The sequence below is a fragment of the Lutra lutra genome, chromosome 5, assembly GCF_902655055.1.
Source record: "Lutra lutra chromosome 5, mLutLut1.2, whole genome shotgun sequence".
NCBI lineage: Eukaryota > Metazoa > Chordata > Mammalia > Carnivora > Mustelidae > Lutra > Lutra lutra.
In genome coordinates, this window is record NC_062282.1 from 93,004,729 (window position 1) to 93,010,728 (window position 6,000).

Consider the following 6,000-nt stretch of genomic DNA (forward strand, 5'->3'; position numbering starts at 1 on the left):
AGGTACATGTGCAAAAAAAATACTTTCTTCCCTCAACTTACAAAAACGTCATAGTCTACATTGAGAGAATAGTGTAATGACCAACAGCTTGGTCTTTATCTGGCTTCACCAAACTGTTTAAATTTTAATACATTCTCCATACACACACACACACACACACACACACATCTATATATGTGTGTGTATATATGTATGTATATATACATACATATATATACTTTTGCTGAATCATATGAAAGTAAGTTATAGACACTCCACCCCCACATAGTCCAGCATACCTCTAAGAATGGCATTTCTCTATGTATCTACTAATATGTTAGAAGGTTCATGCAATAAGAGAAACAGTTCATACTCCCAATTTTCCCCAGTGCCCCCAAAGATGTCATTTATATGCTGCCCATCAGTTTTATGATCCAGAATCCACTGAATGTGTATTTGCTGCATTTGGCTGTTCAATTTTTAAATCTAGAATAGTCCTTTTTACATGTTACTGGCTTTTTTTGAAGAATCCCAAACAGTTATCTAGTGGAACGTCATTTATGGTCCAGAGTTCTGATTATTTGCTCATAATCTGGTGTAGCTAACACTGGTTGGCAATGAGACTCCACTGGTAATGTGGTGTGCCTGCCATGGCATTGCGTCTGGGGCACGTGATATCTGCTTGTCTCTCTGGTCATACTGTAATGGTTAAGGTGCTGCTAGCCAGTCCTCTCCTTTATAAGGGTAAGTTTTGAAAGAGATCCTTACAGTCCCAGAAGTTTTTGGTGGTAGTTTTGTTTCTTTTGTTCTGTTTTATTTTTACCCTAGAATTCTTAACCCCTACTAGCTTGCCTTTTCATTCACAAAAAGTTCTACAGTTGTATTTTAACCTAGAAGGGTCTTGTGGCTGAGCTACAGAAAAGGTACACTGAACCTAGTGTGTGGGTTTCATCAACCTTTTCAGGTTCTGAAAATCCTTTATTGCCTTGACACACCTCTTAGCCAACATCTGTTTCTTTCCCATTTTTTCCCCTCTTTCTTCCCTCAGTCCCCCACTCCATCATGTTTTTGAGAGGTATGTAGATCTTAGTAAACACTAGTATAACCTGAACTCACACACCACTAGAAATGAAGAAACAAAGGGAGGTGCTGTCTTCTTCGTTCTCATTTGGGTTTGTAAGCTGTTGGCCAAAATATCATGTATTTATTTATTTGTTTTTATTATTTGCATTTATTTATCTTTAAAGTGCTTTATCACATTTGGGTTGGACTTAAAAGGCAGAAACACGCCAGACTTTATAGAGTTTTCATTTTGTGCCCTTTAGGAAGAGAAGCAGTACATTACCAGCTGGCAAAATTGAGAGAGAAAAGGAAATAATCATTTCCTGAAATGTGCAGCTTTGATCTTGGTACCTCCATAGGACTGTGATGTCTGAAACAGTTTAAAGTCACCCTTTTCTCCTCAAGAAGAAGTGCATTCTGTACCAGTCAAATCCAAATTAGATAGAACCTGATGTCCTGTAAAGTGTTGTACAAACCAATCCATCTAGCTGTGGAAGCTCAAACTTTTTCCATAGCCCCTGCTCTTGTCTGAGTAGAGCTTTAGAGCCCATGTGTGAATACCCCAATACCCTGGAAAAGGCTATTGCTACTAGTCTGAATATCTTCATTTTTAGTTCTGGGCAGTTGAATTCCTGGCCTGAGGGACTCTGTATGGCCTGAAGCATTTGGATAAAATTCAAAACTGAGAGGCATTGATCACATTTTCTCTTGAATTCTTTCTTACTCTAACAAGTAGAGTCTCCAATTAGCCAAAGATCTTAACAAGTGAGATTTGCTTCTTGTTCCAGCTAACGCCTGCATCCAACTCATTTGGGCCACTGGAATTTATTTAGTCAAGTGCGCTGCGAAGAGCTGTCTAATCCTGGAAGGAATGTATCCATGTCCGGTCATCCAGCCCTTTCTTCCTTCAAAATGAAGTATTGATTTTCATGCCGCTCTAATTTCCCAGTAGGGCAGAAATGGAATGGAAGTAACTGCTACAACAGGTATGAGTCCAGTGAGGCTTAGCACATTTCTATCTGTCTGGGACTGGGCACATGGTTTTAAATTTGGAAATTGGCCTTGTGACTACAAGTCTGCCAGTTGGGGATTTTTATTGCCAGGGCTTAGGGCAGGAAAGGCTGGAGATGAGACTGGGCGTAGACCTTCAAGTGAGCTTTTCAATATTTCTCAATAGCTTTAACCTGAAGCAAGATCAGTATCTCATTTCAGAAGGGGCAGGTCATTTTCTCAGTGCTCTCTAGGCTAGCCCCAGAGTGACCCCCCCCCTTTAATGAACTGCAATTTAAGCAGAAGAGCAAAACTTTTTGATTGACAAGTAAGTTGTAGCTCATAACCATGTACACCGACCTCAGGAATGTACTGACAGCCAGCCAGGGAAGGAAAGTCTATGCACAGATCTGGAGGTAATCACTATGAGCTCTACCTAGGAAAGGGAGGCAGCTTGGTTTATTTCCTTTTTGGATTGAAAGGCACATATCTTGTCCTGTTTCTGGCAATGAAATCAATACCATGAAATGGCCTTTTCCTTTCAGCCTGGTGTGTTCTCTACTCAGCACGATGCACTGAGAAATGGAGAACCAGGTGAGCAATATTTTAAGTTTCCTGTCTGATAAGTCTAGTAATTCTAACATCTGTGTCATTTTTTATTATACTTAATAGATAAGCCTGCTAAAGGCAAACTCATGGTATGGAAATAGGAAAACCCAAATTTAAAGAAGTGTAATAGATTAGGGAATTGATTATTTTAATAAGCTGTTTATACCTTACAAAAACTCCTTGCAGATACCACTCCTTTTAGATAGAATTAAAGGACTATTTATTTATTTTGATTCTTTTTTTTTTCTTTTCATCATAGAATTGAGCAGGAAGGGAATAAGAAATGAATGTCCTAACCTTACTATTTCACACATGAAGAAATGGGCGTAGAGGTGAGGCATACAGCCTTGAGTTCCTGGTGCCTCCTCCATTGTATTATAATTTCAATTATATTATTTATAGTGGCTGCCTATTTTTACACTGTACATATTTAACTGTCTACCTTCAAATAACACTATCCTTCATATGTAGTGTGCGTGGTATAGATACCCATAACATAGTATTCCCATTTCCTCCCCCATCCCTTCTGATATTACTATCACTTGTCTCATCTATATTCTATAATCACCAATATGTTGTTACCTTGTAGATGAGTTAAGAATTTAAAAACTCAAAGATTTGTTTTTACCTTCATTTGTTTCTGCTCCAGCCCCTATCCTTTTTTCATGTAGATCCAAATTTGTGACCTATATAATATTCCTTTTAACATTTTTTGCTTTGCTGACTAGGTCTTCAGGTGGTAAATTCCCTCAGTTTTTGCTTGTCTGAGAAAGTATCCTCAAATTTTGAAAGATATCTTGCTGAATATAGAATTCTAAGTTGGTAGGTTTTTTTCTTTCAGTGCTTTAAATATTTCACTTCATTGTCTTGCTTTCATGGCTTCTGAAGAGAATCTCACTTTTTAAAAATTCTTTAAAATTTTAAATTTCATTTAAATTCAATTAATTAACATATAACGTATCATTAGTTTCAGAGGTAGAGGTCAGTGATTCATCAGTCTTATATAATATCTAGTGTCATTACATCACATGCCCTCCTTATGTCTATCACCAAGTTACCCCATCCCTCCAACCCCAACAACCTTCAGTTTATTTCCTATGATTAAGAGTCTCCTATGGTTTGTCTCTCTCTCTGGTTTCATCTTGTTTTATTTTTCCTTCTCTTTCCCTATGATCCTCTGTTTTGTTTCTTAAATTCCACATACGAGTGAGATCATATAATAATTGTCTTTCTCTGATTGACTTATTTCACTTAGCATGATACCCTCTAGTTCCATCCATGTCAATGCAAATGGCAAGATTTCTTTTCTTCTTTCTTTCTTTCTTTTTTTTTTTTTTTTTTTTGGTTAACTGAATAGTATTCCAGCGTGTATGTATATACCACATCTTTATCTATTCATCTATCCATGGACTTCTGGGCTCTTTTCATAGTTTGGCTATTGTGGACATTGCTGCTATAAACATTGGGGCGCACGTGCCCCTTTGGATCACTACATTTGTATTTTTACTACTGGTAAATACCCAGTAGTGCAATTGCTGGGTCGTAGGGTAGCTCTGTTTTCATCTTTTTGAGGAACCTCCATACTGTTTTCCATAGGCTGCACTAGCTTGCATTCTCACCAACCCTGTAAGAGGGTTCCCCTTTCTCCACAACCTCACCAACATCTGTTGTTTCCTGACTTGTAAATTTTAGCCATTCTTACTGGTGTGAGGTGGTATCTCACTGAGGTTTTGATCTATATTTCTCTGATGCCGATTGATGTGGAGCACTTTTTTAATGTGTCTGTAGGCCATATATATGTCTTCTTTGGAGACATGACTGTTCATGTCTTCTGCCCATTTCTTGATTGGATTATTTGTTCTGGATGTTGAGTTTGGTAAGTTCTTTATAGATCTTGGATACTAGGGCTTTATCTGATATGTCATTTGCGAATATCTTCTCCCATTCTGACAGTTGTCTTTTGGTTTTGCCAACGGTTTCCTTTGCTGTGCAAAAGCTTTTTATCTTAATAAAATCCCAGTAGTTCATTTTTGCTTGTTTCCCTTGCCCTTAGAAATGTGTCTAGCAAAAAGATGCTGGGGCTGAATTCACAGAGGTTGCTTCCTGTGTTCCTCTCTAGGATTTTGATGGATTCCTGTCTCACATTTAGGTCTCTCATCCATTTCGAGTCTGTTTTTGTATGTGGTGTAAGGAAATGGTCCAGTTTTGTTCTTCTGAATGTGGCTGTCCAATTTTCCCAACACCATTTGTTGAAGAGACTGTCTTTTTTCTATTGGACATTCTTTCCTGCTTTGTCAGAGATTAGTTGACCATAGAGTCGAGAGTCTGTTGCTGTATCCTTATTTCTCTCTATATAGAGATTCCTCTATAGGTAAAATGGTTTTCCCTGCCTCCTCCTGGCTTCTTTCAAGATAATTTCTCTTTGTCTTTGTTTTTTTGCAGGTTGAACATGATATACCTGGCTATCTTTTTTGTTTTATATCTGTTCAGTGTTTTAATTTCTAGCATTTACTTTTGATTCTTTCTTAGAATTCTCATTGCTCTGCTTACATTACCTGTTTTTTGTCTAATTTTTCCTTTAGAGCCCTCATATTTTTTTTTTAATTTTTTTTTATTTTTTTCAGCATAACAGTATTCATTATTTTTGCACCACACCCAGTGCTCCATGCAATCCGTGCCCTCTACAATACCCACCACCTGGTGCCCCCAACCTCCCACCCCCCACCCCTTCAAAATTCTCAGATCGTTTTTCAGAGTCCATAGTCTCTCATGGTTCACCTCCCCTTCCAATTTCCCTCAACTCCCTTCTCCTCTCCAACTCCCCTTGTCCTCCATGCTATTTGTTATGCTCCACAAATAAGTGAAACCATATAATAATTGACTCTCTCTGCTTGACTTATTTCACTCAGCATAATCTCTTCCAGTCCCGTCCATGTTTAGAGCCCTCATATTAATGATAGTTACTTTAATTTCCTTATCTGATAATTCTATGTCATTTATGAGTCTCATTTTGATACTTTATTGAGATCTTCTCTTATTTATCTTATCTCATCACAGAACTTTATCTGTCTGTTTTGTTTGCTTTTTAACATGCCTTGTTATTTTTTATTGAAAGCTGGATATACTGTATGGGGTAATAGGAACTGGGAAAGGGGGCATCTGGGTGGTTCAGTCGGTTAAGCATCTGCCTTTGACTCAGGTGATGATCCTAGAGTCCTGGGATTGAGCCCTGCATCCAGCTCCCTGCTCTGCGGGGAGTCTACTTCTCCCTCTCCCTCTGCCTGCTGCTTCACTTACGTGTGTTCTTTTTCTCTCTGTCAAATAAATAAATAAAGTCTTAAAAAAAAGTAGGGGGGACTG